At 40.2% G+C, this 16,310-nt stretch overlaps 1 protein-coding gene across 2 annotated transcripts in view; it reads right to left on the bottom strand.

The window, feature by feature from the left end:
- SVEP1 (sushi, von Willebrand factor type A, EGF and pentraxin domain containing 1) overlaps nt 1–16,310 on the bottom strand; it is a 122,651-nt gene that overhangs the window by 104,843 nt on the left and 1,498 nt on the right. The window lies entirely within an intron of this gene.

The raw sequence follows: 16,310 nt of genomic DNA, 5'->3' as shown, positions 1-16,310 counted from the left end.
AGCAATTTAACAGTGTACACATCAACGGAGAACACACCACAGAGCATGTACATACACAGGTATGGGTATGAAAGAAAAGATAGCGAGACCAAAGAGATACTGTCAGAAACAATAGTCTTGAAAACAAAGTATTTTGGATACCTCATGTGCAATGCAAAAATACATCTATAGCTAATGAGGCTTCGTAAGTCTCCCTCTACGGAGGAGAGTTCCAGATACAGACAAAAACCTGGGACTGGTCAGAAACAAGTTCTTAGTCATTGACAAGCTAGTAATTAACAAATAAAAATGAAAGAATATGGGTACAACTGCTGTTAAAAAAGTTTCAAAAGAGTGAACATACACAGGTGGCTTGCTTTTCTAAATGCACTGTCAGTGTGCCCCTGCAGTCGGGTACAGAATCCTCACTACCAGCACAACTACACCAGCAAACTTAAACCTGGAGAAATAAGCAGTCCTTGAAACTGTGATTTTATCAACGGAAAGCAAAAGCCCAGAAGTGACAATAATCACTATACTGCCATACATTTAGGAGTTGAATGCCAAGTCAAAGACAACAAACAGCTATGTGGCTTAAAACAAACAAACAAAAAACAACAAACAAAACCAAACAAAAACTACACCAGTATTCTTAATTCTGTGCACACTGCTTGCTCCTAAAGGATCAAAACCCTTCCACATGTACCTCCCGCAATGGTAACTGCTTTCCTGTTGGTGGTCATTTTTGCTTTGCTTTCAAGTGTGAGGTTACAAATATGATTTGACATATTTTAATGCCATCTTATTATGTTATGATCCACAAAATTGTAATGCCCACTTCTGATTTATTGCTAGCCTTTCCCTAACAAGCATTCGGACTGCTGGTTATTTCCACTCTAGTGTAACATGCTATGTTTGTCCCTGTTGAGTTGCCCTTTTCTCTCTTACTGGTTTGCCAATAACACATTAGCTCATCTCTCACAGCCTTAAAAACTGCCCACAGCCCCTCTCACTGTGCTGCAATCCACAGATTGAAGGATCACTCCCTAATACTTCATACAAAGCACTCACAACAATACTCAAAAGTGCCTGAGTGAAAACATGCCCCGCAGGCTCCTGCCCACTTCACCCTTCCAGTTTGACTGTGCACAAATGGTAATTTCTACCCACCCTATGCTTGTTCTTGGACAACAGGCAGAGCATCTCCAAAAATGCTGTGCTAATGTGTCATGGACCAGAAACCACCCAATAGAGTTACCAGTCTCGTACTCAGCCACAGACTGTCAGAGAGTAAGTAGATATGGGACCACCATTAGTTTCTCCCGGTGGCTGTCTGAGGCCCTAAAGCAGGTGATTCTGAAGGTGTATTCTCTCCTTTCTCTGTGAACTTAGGTAAAAGTAGGGATAAGTGATTTTCAAATTGGTAGCATGCAAATTGCCAGTTCATTTCAATAACATTCTACCATGCTATGATTGATAAAACATATCCTGTATGGTAAACCTTCCAACGATATCAACAGCATGTTCCAAAACCCACGTCATCATATGATGAGCAGTAAGTGTATTTAACTCACTCTTGCAAACACGCATTCCGAAAACGGGGATGAACTGAGATGATAGGACAAGGAGGAAAGTTAGGAGGAAAGGAGGAAATTTTTCACTCTGAGGTTGGTGAGGCCCTGGCACAGGTTGCCCAGAGAAGGTGTACCCCAACACTGGAAGTGCTCAAGGCCAGGCTGGATGGGGCTTTCAGCAGCCTGGTCTGGTGGGAGGTGTCCCTGCCCATGGCAGGGAAATTGGAATTAAATGATCTTTAAAGTCCCTTCCAACCCAAACCATTCTATAGTTCTACCATTTTATGATGTTTTATTACAAAATCTTAAAGTAAGACTTATAAAATGAAACTTGTCCAGATTCCAGTTCACACATTAGGCCAGTCCAAAGAACTTGCAGAGATTTTACAACTTTCTCACTAAGCCAGGCCAAATTTCAGAACAATTTGATTTTGCAGGTCCTTGATTTCAGGTAGATTTTTAAAGCAAAACCAAACACATGCATGGTAAATCAAAGCACAGACCACTGGCACTGCGGTCTGAAAAACTGCCAGGTGAAATGTTGCTGTTGGGCTTGATTTTATTACTAACTGTATGCAAAACCCAAAGGGAGTGAAACCAAATTCTCTTGCAGATACAATCCTCTGCAAACCAAACCCATTGTTCTTCATTTTCCTGTGTCATAAGTGAAAAACAAGAATGAAGTGGAAAAGTAGAATGAAAAGAATCAGGAAGATAAGACAAAGCAAAAGACAATATGAAGACCACCAGTAAGAAAAAATACAAATGCCTCATTTCACAATGTGTTCTGGAAGAGCTGCTCTAAAACAAGCAGTGTTGCAAGCAGAGAATAATGCAGTGATATTTATAATTAACACTTTCAATTAACATGTTGAGTATAAACTGCTAATTTATAGTAGAACATAAGCAACTTAAACTTCTATCAACCTTTTAACTATTCAGGCTGAAATTTCCCCCCCAGGATGTTTGTCTTAAGCTGTTTCAGTAAAAATGTCTCTTTTTTCTGAAAACAAGATGAGAAAAAACATATGTTCCAACCATATTTACTTTTTTTTTTTTTTTTTTTCCCAACAGTAGCATCTCTAGACAGCATGAATTTTCAATCTGCCAATTGCATTTATAAAAATGAAGGGCCTCTATCACCCTCATGGAAAAAAAAAAAAATGTCCCTAAGCTTGTATAAGTGGTGAAATGTGTGTAACTGGGGAAGAAACCACAACTTGCATAGGGTTAAGAGACATTCTGGAGGCTGCTAGTGCAATTCTCGGAAGATCCCACCTGCATGCAGCTTGGTCTAGCAGAGTATCATTTCAACCCACGATTATGTCATAACATGCACAGAAGGGGGAACTAAGCTCAGTCTTGGCAGGACCTGCCTTTTAATTTCAGTAATATCATTTCAGCACCGTCTCCCTCTGTGCAAAGCACAAAGCTGCACAAACTGCATATGAAGGTAGCAGATGGCATTATACACAGCACCACATTTTCGGCAAGTCCTGCTCTTAAGAGGTAGCAACCAAACCTCTGTATTTTCCCCAAATTGAGGGACATGTGTATGTGTGTAATAAACATGCTAGCTTGACTCCCAGTATTACAGCCAGGGCAACAGGTATCTTAGAAATGACTACTTATCTAAATTAGCAAGGATCTCTGCTCCATAAAACTACACAGCCATCCTCTGAAAATCCTGTGCTGAGTACACAAAGGTTCACGGGCTGTAAGTCCCATGAGCAATAGCTTATCAAGCCCTCTTTAAAAATGAACGTTGTGGGTTACAGTAAGTGGGAAGTGTCAGGAAAAGACCATTTACTACGGGTCAAATGTCCCTTAGCTGTATGAGCCTGAGATATGGCAAGCAGCCAGTAGCTCTTCTGTCCCCCTCATCTGAAAGGGCAACCTCTTCTCTGGGGCAGCACTTCTGTCACACGCAGAGCTGGTGGGTAAGGGATCGATGAAGCTGTGCTGATGCTACTGGAGGTACTAAAGCATTCAGGCACCAACGGATTTGAGCAGAGGAACTGAGCACAGGAACTGACAGGCAGGGTTGCTACATATTGACCCCAGAAATCAAAACAAATCAAAGCCACTGAATAGCTTGGCCCACAAGTCTTGCAGCTGTAACTCTAGATACATATTCCCTGCTGCATAACAACAGAGGAAAAGAACAAGAGAAAGAAGCATTCAACATTTGAGGAAAAAAAAAAAAAGAGATGTCTTTTTTTACATCATTTGTATACGACTGGTGGCCCAGATGGTGTTTTGTTTCTCCCTGAGAATGTACAGTGGCATAAAGAACAGGCCACCATCCAGAGCAGCTAACAATCCAAGTAGAAGTTTGTTGTCACGTCTTCTGAAAAGCCTTTGCATTATGCACAGTCACTACAAAGATGCATCACTCGCCCCCTCTCTCCAATGTCTGTGTGGCACTCCACATTTTTGCTTCCTTTAAACCTTACTTTAATACCTTCCTCTATTCTAAAACACCTCTACTCTTTCCTCTCCGGAAAGTCCCTTTGAAACACATTTTTTCTTTTTATACAGAAATTTCATCTGTTTTTAGATTTCTGTTCACTTAACCCCTCAACTTTCAAGCATGCATGCAGTGGCTCCACGTATTTAGCCAGTTCCCATCAACTTCATGGAGCATATCAATGCAATGATGCTTTTCTTGCATGACCAGGCTCTGCAGGCCTTTTATACATTGTCAGGTTTTTCAATAAGTAAAGCTTAAGAGCCCACTGAACAGTACTGGGAGGTTAAAAGGATCCTGGAAACCTGCTTCTTCGGTATGAAGATCCACATCTGCTTCTGATTTTAACAACACTGATCACCAGCCATAACTGGAAATAAAGTGCCGAATGACCTTCGTGATTGAGAACACGGCCAATTTTGATCACTACTACAAATCAGCATTAAGGGATAAGTAAAATCAAAAGAAAACAATTAATATTCATGATGATTGCAAAATGGGGCCACTAGAAACACCTTCTCTTTGATTGTTTTAGTACCCATTTTCCTGTCTACACCTCCTTCAGAGGACAGATCAGTCAGTTTCAGCAGTCCTTCCAGATCTTAAATAAAACATTCTTTTCACATTAGCAAAAAGTTATTACCATCTGTATTGTATTCAATCTGTGCTTAGTGTGTACAAATATCTGGCAGACACACCATTTCCTTTGTGCCAATAACAGCCCTTAGAATTAGAAAACGAAGTCTTGTGCAATAAAAAGTTATCGTACAAAATCCTGCTGTAGAAAGTCACTACTCCAAGGCAAAATGAAACTCTAAAGCTACAGTCACGAACACCTCTAAACCTCCAGTTTCTGTGCTTCTAATATTAAGTTTGTAAAAGCAAATCAAAACCAAAGACTTCTTCAGCCACCTAACTGCCACAGCAATGACAGTGTCGAGGTTCTTTGTTACTGCCTCAATTACACGTTCTGCATCTAATCCATAAACATTTGATCCTGGGCCTAATCCCCATCCTTATTCGGTATTTGGCTTTTAAAGAGGATTTTAACCATACAGAATTTGCCGTTAATACATCTGTCTACAGGGAAACAAACTGAAATGGGTTAATCTGTCTCACTTTACACAACTAAGCCGTTACTAACTGATAACATCAGTCAGACCCAGGATCCTTGCCAGGAGGAGCTTGCCTTAAAAGGTTTAAGTTGGAACCTAGCTTTCACAATCACATTATCCAAGATTAATCACAAAAACTACGCTGCTCCTTGTACACCGTGCAGGGAATAACCTACGTCAGGTCTACAAAGGGAATGTTATCTGTTGTCGGACAGGAAGAACCATCGCTGTGCCTCAGAAGTGAAGCAGAAAGCCCCTTATCACAAAGCCATTTATCTCTGCTGTACCAATAGACCACTTACATTGTATTTGTTTTCACCCTAGGAATTACAGAGAAGCCACAAACCAAGGGATGAGAGTTCAATAGGACTAGATGATTATTTTTCTCAAAGGATCACTTATTTACTCTAAAATACAAAAATTCCCATTTAAAAATATTACTAACTATATACAATACAATGTAATCACCATTAAATGTATACTAAAATAAGAAAAGTATTCTTTACTACAAAAACAAACAAACAAATAAACAACAAAAAAACCCACACACAACTGTACAGATTTGACCTATAATTACAAATACAAAAATGTCTTAATTTCTTAGGGATGGGTTCAGAAAAGGAGCTGTGTATCATTCACAAAGGGACATGGTAAACCTAAATCCTTCTGTGAATCTCACCATGTTTCAAGCTTCCTTTGCTTTCATTCTTCCTGCAAGAAGAAAGTCCAAGCCCGGCAGGAAATTTTATCTAAATGAATATTCTGAAAGTAAAAAAAGAATCAGTACCATGATCAACCCTAGTTTTTGATGGAGCTGAGGCATCTCATCACAGAATCCTAAGGAATCCCAAGTTGGTCATGTCACAGGAGTAATGCAGACCTAGGTGGCAACATAAACATTGTCCCCTAAATCATGATACAGATATTGTTCCTCTACACCTCCTGTGCCCCCTCTCTAAAACAGCAAACATCTCATTTCACCAGCATCTCTTTAGGTCACTGGACACTGCTACTTCCATTGCTCTGCTCAGTCAAATCCTATCCTCCCTTTAGCTTTTGTTACTTCTTTCAGGAGAGGCACTAAAAAAAATCTGTAGTTAGAGATTTTGCTTCCCAGTTGTACATTTTGCCACATTCTTCTGCACTGCTACACAAGCTCTAGAGAATAAGCTTTTACCTCCATTTAAGAAATTATCAGAAAAGGTTTTCTGGAATATTTGTCTAGCAGGAACTGCATCCAGAGTTTAGGGAAAATACATAACTATACGGTGAATCTGGATATTTAAATAGAGTTAAAACTAATAGGCTGATGAAGAAAACAAACAGACCAAAAAAAAAAAAAGTTATTTAAATGCAGTGATTTTGTGCTGGTCTAGTCTTGCACTTCAATGTTTTTTCCTTCAGTGAAACAATATACTAGAGCTATCAATTATTTTCTCATGATTCTTTTAGGCCATAATTGATGGGTCATCAAAATCATGTGTGTAATCTATGCATGCATTTTTTGTCTTTCCTATCCTTTTTCACCCTGTCTTCAACTTTCACCTTTTCTTTACGCACTGGGTCACTCTCATGGCATGCAGTCATCTTTCCTTCATCCTTTAAACTTCTCCAGCTTAAATGTGTTGTTTGAGTATCTGAGAATGTATTTTGTAATCTCTCGTCAATAACACACTGCAAGAATCTTAACAAAGGAAGTGGTGATCTTAAACAGATCTTTGTAAAAAAAATAAATCTAGTATTTCTTACCCACAGTACCTAACTCCCCAGCATCTCTAAGTAACTGGCAGGGTATGAAGTCTGCAAGTCTCACAACAGTTCTTCTTAGAAGTAGCAGTAGGTGCAAACAACAGGCAACAGGCACAAAATGAAATACAGGAAATTTCACTAGAACAGTGGAAAACAGTATTTTTACTCTAAAGGTGATCACACAGGTTTCTCGGAAGCATTTTAAGTTCTCCATCCTTGGATGTATTCAAAACCTAAATGGACACAGTCCTGAGTAACCTGATTTCGTCTTTGTATAAAGACTATTTCTTCCCCCTACCATCCAAACAAAACCAAAAACCACAATCCACAAACCACCACTGCTTGTGCAATCACAGAAGCCACCACATGCAGTTTTTGACCTAGGTTCAGCTCTACGCAAGTGCTGGGACTGTTAGGTCTGATGACCTGGACATCTGGATGGCTTGCAGCTTTGAGCTCCAAACTGTAGCAAACACAATACACCTGTTCTCCCGGAGACAGTAACTAATAGACCTGAGTTTCATTTGAAAAATGTAGATTTTCCTAATGCTCTTTGTCTTTCAGCAATTGTCACCATTAATATAACCAAGATGTTACTTGATTTCTCTGGTATGCTCCAGTCTTTTGCTGGTAATTAAAAAAAGGGACTCCAAAATATTTTACTGAATACATAATTAATCTTCGGGTATTTTCAGACAAGTATTCACACCACTATTGACTGGTGCATCTGCCAAATACTTTTTTGAGTTTGTCTTAAACATTAATTTCTCTAAAAATACAGCAAAGAAGCTGAACAGAATAACTAATACCAAGAGGACAAACACATTTCATGACCTATCCTATCTACTGCCAGCTGTCACTGCTTAATTATCTTCTGAATTTTTGCTTCAGGACTGCTGGAATCAAGCAACATGCACACAGTTATCACTGGTAAGAGCTGTCTCAGCCCAACGGGGTGTGTGGGAGTATTTGATAGAGAAACAAGACAGACAGCTAGACATCCTGCTTCACTGTTTATACTGTGCATGCTCAGCAAATCAGCACAGACCCGCATGTTAAAGCTTTTTATAGGCTGCCCGTCAGATTCACGGAGGTTCTTCATCCTCTCGGTTGAAGTTACCAGGTGAGACTGGGAAACAGTCTAATTTTAACATGAGCTTTTCTTTTGAACTGTGTTCACTTCATAGAGAAGTAGCTCAAAAACTTGAGTAGGGCCCATACAAAGCCTACGCTTAAGAATTTGAGCACTCCAGTCTTGGTGTACTGGGTCTTACCCCTGGTCTTTCTAGCGAAACAGCCTGGGGGAAGCAGGAAGACAAGACAATAACAGCAGCAAATAGTAATTATGTCCAACCTCATCTCTCTGTTAACAGAACATCTTTCAGATTTTCTCAAGGACATGCTTCATGTGAGCAGAAGGTTGCTGTTGCTATTAAAGAGCAACGCTGCTTTTAATTTCTGCAGCTAGGACAGTCAGAAAATTCCGAGCCATGAGCATTCTTCTGTCCTGCTTGTAAAATCTAACTTCCAAATACCAGTAACAAGTGGAACTAGAGGAGAGAGGCTAAAAGTGTGCCACAAAACATGCAAAATGTATTACAAACAGAATATTAACGCGGAGGTTCATGTCAGGAAGTACTGCTACAAATGATGTATTTTGCTAGAAAGACCTCTTGTAAGGCTGGGAAACGTATTATAAATAAAACAACTTTTTTTCCCCTTGACCTCTTCAAAATTATAATGTTTTTCCTATCCTAGGAACAAATCACTTAGTAATGTTTCTGGTTTGGCTGTGTCTCTGGAGAAAAGCACATAGTAAAACTAATTTCTCTGTGAAGCTGCTAACTCTAAAGGAGTGTGGATCAGAGAGTACTAAGTGTCAGGCCACTCCAGCAAAGTCTCTGAGAGAAAAGGACAGAAAATGTTTTTCTCAGGAAAAGTAACCTACTCTTGAAACGTTTATGAAAAGATAATTCAGATGCTATAGCAATCAAAGGTTTATTTAATTGCCCTGTTACTTCTGCTGTTGTATTAATGAGACTTGTGCCGATTCCTGCAGCAGTATCTCATGTGTCCTACCTTTCTTCCACCTGTTTATGTTGTTGCACCAGGCAATGGCTAGAGGCTGTAAACAATGAGTCTGCCTTTTAAGGGAGGCTTGTCTTAGCAGACAAGCAACACAGTGGGTGTTGGCACACCTCTCTTTGCATTCCCAAACCTCCTCTCCTCCTCACTTACCTAGAGGGTTGACACAACACAGTTCAGGAAAACCGCTGTACACTGTGCAGTGCAGGTCCTTCCAGGCAGGGACATTCACCTCAATTCTTAGAAGTTATGACAAATGTTAAATGTGTCCTGATCACGAGACATTGTAAGGCTTGGAGTTAGATCAGCTTCTGCAGGGAATCCAGCTGAAGCAGGTCCATGATCACAAGGCAAGAAACAAACACCTAGTAACGTGGGTTTCTGCTCTGGTGGTGCCAAACTCCCTGGTGGTACTGACCCAGCAGCATGACAGAACACCCTTCTTTGTGCTGAAATGAGCACATTCTCCTACGGTTGCCCACTTTTTTAAGGAAAGTGGTACTTTTTTGACTTTGTCTTTTTATGCTTAGTACATAATAACTAAAGAGCATCAACAAGACTAGCATAAAACAACACTGGTGGAATAGGTAAAAATGAAAGGGTCTCTCACAGAAACAAAAAGCAGACTTCAGATGAATAATATGCACCACTTCAGCAAAATCTGTATCATTACTAAAACATACTGGTTATTTGCACAGTTCCCTGGGACCTCTCTTAAACACCATAACCGTTTCTCTGCTTCAGAAAGGATCCAAGAGCAAGTAATCCCCTACTCAAAGCAGATGAGAAAGTCATAAAGCATCAGCTCATCATTCACCTCTACCCTATGCAGCACCACCAAGAGGCACACTTCAGAAATGGAAGTCACAAAACACTCTATGCAGCCAAAGGAGTGATGAAGTGATATACCCATAAGGGTCTTTTCCGCCTTAAAACTCTATGAAGGACACTCAGGAAACACAGTCAACTGGAAACTAGTAAAAACTGATGTGCTTTCCATGGATTTTCATGAAGCCTATGACTTAAGACTAAGTATCACTCGGCTTCAAAGTTTTTCTTTGTGCTGTCTATAACCACAAACATCTTTGAGTACCACTGCCCAGACTCGTAGCAGTGCACCAAGCAAAAACCAAACAATATTCCACAATGAGCATCTCAAAATCAAAGAAAAAGGGGACTCCAAATTCTTTTGTGGACTGGTGTGCCATTCTCAGAGAAAGCTGTGTAAGCAAATTTCTAGGCCAAGAGCTGTGCAGAAGTGTAAGGGTAGATGGAAACTTTCACACTTTCAGGCCAGGTTCTGGTAACAATTTATGTATTTCTAACATTTTGCACTGCTGTTACTTACCCTCTAATACTTTCATTAACTTGCAATACTTGCATGCATTGGTGGAGTATATTCAAAGCCACAAAAACTGTGATTTGGAAGGGCATGCAGTTCAAAGGATTAAAGAGAACTGGTAAGTGACTCGCACGCTGTGATATACAATTCCTTGAAAAGCAGTGAAGAACAGAAGAATGATCACTAGTATTTTTTGCTGCGGGTCAGAATTAACAAGTTTATTGCATTTAGGGATAGTGGAGAGGGAAGATCATGGAGAATAAAGGAGAGGAAGCAGGTGCTTACATCAGTTCAGAGTCTGGAATTACATGGTCTATCTATACACCTGCAGCTATACCCAACGGAGAGGGAGATGCTGGAATAAAAGAGCTTCAGCAATGCTGTATGGAGGTGCTGCTGGTGGGAATGACCCTGCGTTCTCTGAAATGCCTCTGTCGGGATGTCAGACTCCCAGGCTTGAGTCTGTGCTGTAAATCAGGCTGCCTCTCTTCTGTGCCTCACACCAATCAACTCACTCCACCTTGTCGAACTGACGAGGCAAAAGCGTAGGTAGTAGTATCCTTCAGTGCTTCTTCAAGACACTTTATTTTAACCTTTTAAAAACAAATTACACTTAAAGGGAAGATAATAAATGTCTAGCCTGCTAAATACCAGACTTGCAAACCACATGTTTCTGGTTACACAGAAGCAAAACTCAATTCTGGGAGCAGAAACAGACCAATTTCTGACAAGTAGGTTTCCACCAGGTAATTCCACTTAGCTTCATAAATGATGTTAAACGTTGAACTTTTTGCCAGTCCTGGCCAGTAAGGCAGAGAGAAATGTAATTATTTCATAAATTTCTAAGGTAGGCCCAATTCAGGCTAGGCCCACAGACAATGAACAGTGTGCAGATGTGTGTCCTGACTCTGACCCCACTGTATTAATCTTGTGAGCAAAACCTACGCGAGACTGCAGTGTGCAGGACAAGTACTTTTCACAAACACCACAACGATTAAAAGTGGTGATTTAGAGCTGACCGTAATGCTGGCTGACAGGAACTCCACTCCCAGTTTGCTCAGTAATTGTTAACAACCAGCTCAGCAATTTCAAAGGTGGCCACAGAGGTAAACCAGGTTGACTTCTGTATTTTTTACCATAACCTTTAACTCCAAGGCTGTATTGGGACTCACAGAGGCCCACTGCTGTTAAACAGTTTGTCAGCTCCATCTGACCAAAGCCACCCTCTCATCTCCTGCTCTCATTATCAGCTGCTGATTATGAAGAGGTCACTGGAATAAAAACCCATACGCACATTTTTTGTGAACTGACAACTTACATGACTCTAAATGCAAGTCTTCTCAATGAGATGATATTTTTTCCACATAAAAAAAATATACATACCAGTTACAAGGTAAGACTTTTTTTTTTCCAGTTCCTCTTGATTCAACCGTTTTTAATTTCAAAATGAGATATTGAACCTGAAAATGCATTGAAATTGTAGGCCAACTGTTCTTAGTGGATAACAATGCTGCATCTTGTGCTCTTGTGCTTCTGACATATAGAAGAAACAAACCAACCATTACATATTTAAACAAGAATTAAATAAGCATTAAATTTGTTTATCTTAAATTGATATGTGCTTACATTCTTTTGAGGGTCATTTTTTTTCATGTTTGTTAATTGGATGATAACAGAACACCAAATCTGTGATACTGGTTGGCTGTTTGTCATGCTCCCTTGAGATCACGTTAGATACAAAAGCCAGATTTTATTTTTAAAGACCAGATGCAGTCAGAAATAGAAAACGTGTCACTTGAGTCTGTAGGTGTTGTGGCAGACCTTCCACTTACATATACTACTGACTTCAGTGGTGCATAACTGAACTACAAAAGCAAAATGCCCAACTTTTTAACATAACAACTGTCACAACACAGAGCAACAACCAGAGCCTTTCTCAGCTACTATTGCCCAGCAGCTTAGAAAAATTAACTTGTCTATTTAGGGATGGCTATGGGCACATAACCTCTGACTTTAGCTTAAGGGCACTGCAGCTTACAACTTCCAAGTCCAGTTTTGAAGAATTGCCATCTTACTTACATCAGAAGACAGAACACGTCCTGTCTTCTTAGAATAAGCTATTACTATTTTGTCAAAAGGCTGCTACATGGAGTAGTTTAAATCATTTTTATTTTAATCTTTTTTAGCCCATAACAACCAGTGCAGCTTCAGGCCATATAAATTGTCCAGCTATAAAGCCAGAGCCCTTTTTTTTCGGCTAGTATGCATGTAACTGTGACTATGGTTAGGTTCTTGGGCACTGGGGACATACTATTAAGTTCCTGCTCCAGTATGATGGTCCCATTTCTATTTCATGATTGACCTGGGAAGAAACACTTTCATGTAATCATGCAGGGTGTTGAGATTTTGGAATAGGGAGTGTTGGGTACCTACATCTGGGAAATTCAGCACTTCACACTAAAGGGAGCTCTTTGGGCTTTAGATTTATCCCTTCAACAGCAGCACGACCACTTCCTCAAGCCTGCCTGCTTGTACTTGCTTCATTTCTGCTTCAGCTATTTCCTCACTGTCGCAACAGCCCTGCAGCGTTCCAGAATGCAGAAAGCAATCTGCTTAACATCTGCTGCAAGTGGTTTGTGCTGTCCCATCAACTCACGACGAGAAAAACTGGAGCCAAAAGAGTTTTGAATGAGTGAGTTTAGTTTCTTCCCCTTCCTTACACTATTTCTGGTTACATACACATTACAGGAAGGAGTGCCTCTAAGTTCATACCTCTAAATAACTGCTTTAACAGATATTTTGTTATGCTAAGTCTGTTTTATAACTCAACATTTGTTCTTCTTAAAAATGCACAGTCTATACAAATAAGAAAATGAGTCTCAAGCCACATGTATTGATGCCCTTTGAAGGAAGTTTTGTTGATCTTAAAACTGAACTTTGAATGACTTCATGCCAGAACTCTTTCCCTGTTTTCGTATTAACTACTCTAGATATCACACAAGACATATACATAGGGCAAGCCACATTTATTTGATTGCATAGATGATAATGTTGAATACATTTTCAGTCTTCAACAAGCTACAGCTTTCAGCCATAAGGTGAGGACTGCAGCATCTTAAATTTCACAGTCAGTGCTAACATCTTGGGAATGCAAGACGTAGAAAAATGTACCTCCAACAAAGCTGTTATTTACTCCAACTGCTTGAAGCAGACCCTGTGTTATATCAAAGTAGATGCTCTCTCATCATTTAGTTTTAGAAGCAGCATACAGGGGTTTTGACTGATTCTTGCCAAAGGTCCAGATTCAGTACCCAGCTTCCTACTGTTCCTTCTTCTCCTGCTGTATATGCTAACAATGTTAAAACTGCAAACCTCTTATCTGTAAATATGAGGTCAGTAGCCAGATAAAAAGAAGAAAAATATACAGTATCTGGAAGGTTAGCCTGGAGGCCACCGCACTTTATGAGCTAGTAGGAAGGTGTAAGAGTATTGCTTCCTACAGACGTAGAAAACTAAATTTAAAGAATAAAATTATATTCGAAAACATTTTAGTGTGTGTGCAGATGAACACAACACTGATAATGGCTAAGTAAAACTCACCTTGAAATGTTATTAAACCAGTCAGAATCCAAGCCTGAAGAAGTTGCCTTCACAGGGGAACTTTAACCAGCAAGCACAACAAACATACCATCAAATTCCTGCAATCTGAAGCTAACGTAAGATGTCTGTGGTACACGTAATTGCAATGGATTAACCTCTTGGATGAACTAAAGATAGGACAAAATAGATTGTTTTTTTCCCAAACCTGCAATTAAATCCTGTCTCTGGAGCTCTGGAAAAAAGACCATGGCAACAGAAACTCTGACACCTTGATCACTGAGAAAAGGAACACAAATATCAGGCTTTCTTACATCAGTAAACGTATCTAATGCTTGCTAGCTCAAGTGTGACACGAAATCCCGAACAGGGTCGCAAAACTAAACACTGATAGTAGCTGCTGTCTTTTGTGGTACGAAGACGCATTTTCTACGTACCTTATACGATTTGTATTTAATCTGCTGGCTAGGAATTTTGTTGAAGTTTGGTCAACACAAAAGCATGGACAGCTCTGAAAAAATGCAGAAGCTCTTCAGAGAAGTTTATTGCAAAGCACCTCTAAAGAGGATACAAACTGCAGAGCCAAGGAGAACCCCCTTATTTTTTGGCAGAAGATGGACACTGAATGAACGTGCAACATTTGGTGAAACCGAGTAGCTCTGCATTCAGGGGATGTTAAGTGAAGAGTGTTGCTGCCACGGGTTCTGTTACAGTAAATATTAAGTATATCATGCTCCTCTTCATTTACTACATCCCACTCCCAGGTCTGCCACTGATCGGCCTGATGACCTTACAGAATTCATTTATCCCTCTCTGTGACTCATTTTTCCATAAAACTGTCATGGACTTGAGCAACTCACTTTGACACCTACCCATGGAGAGTAAGTGCCAGGATTATAGCAGTGATGCATTTTCTTAGTTTTCTGTTACTACAACACTTAACTATTTGTTAGAGTTTGCCATGCTTTGCAGATGCTTTTGGTTTTGGAAAACAAGCAGAGAATTCTGGTTAGAAGCAGAAGAAACCCCACATTAAAGTATAAGAATAAAAATGTGACATTTTAGGAAAGTGAAAGAAAAAAAATAGTATCAATTTTAACAAAAGACAGTTAGAAACAAAGGACAGCAGTATAAGAGTCCATAGGGAACACCAACTTTGTAATACTTAAAATACTTCCCTAAATTTATTCCAGCAGTGGTATTTCAAACATAGAACAGCCGTTCTCTGAAGAGTCCTAGAAAGGACAGTATTCCCCGAAGCTGCAATTTGTCTCACATGAAGACAACACACTGAACAAAACCACAGGACAGCATCTTCAACCAAAAGTCAGCAAACCGTGCAAAATTTAACCGTGTTACTCTATCTCAATTCTCTCTGCCATCATGTGAATGTTCTTCTTCCCCTGTTCTCCTGGGACCACAGTGTAAAATGACAGCGATGCTGTGGTATCCACAAAGCTTAGCTGTGCTCATAAAAATAAATTGTAGGTTTCTGAACTTTTGTTTGTTTCATTTCAAAGGTGTAATTAGTCAGGACCACATGCCCAAGAAAGCAACATTTCCTTATGTTTTGTTTGTAGCAGCATTTTTAACTTTTATAATTAACTTTTTCCACACAGCATCCCTGAGATGGATACGCATCAAATCTTGACTCCAGAATGGAAGATCTAACACAGGAATGTCTTTTCCTAAAGCACGTTTTCCACGTGTAACTCAGGGCACACTGGAAAATGGTTTTCCTGTCTGCTGCCAAATTTGAAGAAGAGAATAATCGTTTCCAGCTTCATAAACCCAGCGCTGATGGACATCTTGCAGCCTCGCTCACTAGCTACAAATGAGTGCCTAAGATGTTTCAAGATAAATACAACTGATGATCGGCTACAGCTCACTACCAGAAATTACACATAAAAATACAAAAAAAAAAAAAAAAAAGGACTTGCTTGGGAATACTCTTGCACACAGAGGATAAACGGCCAGGATCAGCACAGTTTACCCTCATAAAAAAGCTTCCAGAGCAGACTAGCTGTCCACCAGAGTCTACTGGGAATCCTCCCCAGCGTGCTCAAGCGCCAGCACATGCCCAGGAGCTGCCCTGACCACACTTGTGCAGTGGGACTGAGTAACAACTTAACACCACAGACGGTGCCATTCCAGCGCCTGGAAACGTTCCTGGGCATGCTTCTATTTATTGGTAGGCGACACACAGCCTGAGGGCACCTATGTCAGTCATTAGCAAGTGAAACAGTCACCTGGTGACAGTATGTAGACATCCCTGGCTGCTGACAGCTATCGGGGAACTGGATCCCACTGCCAAGCAGGGAGGCAGATGCCAGACTTGCCTCGTATGTATCTCTGTCACTTCTGAAACCACGTCCACGCTCCTTCAAAGAGCGCATTTC

This window comes from Aythya marila (assembly GCF_965140915.1).
Source record: "Aythya marila genome assembly, chromosome: Z".
Lineage (NCBI taxonomy): Eukaryota > Metazoa > Chordata > Aves > Anseriformes > Anatidae > Aythya > Aythya marila.
This window is presented reverse-complemented; position numbering and strand designations above follow the sequence as displayed.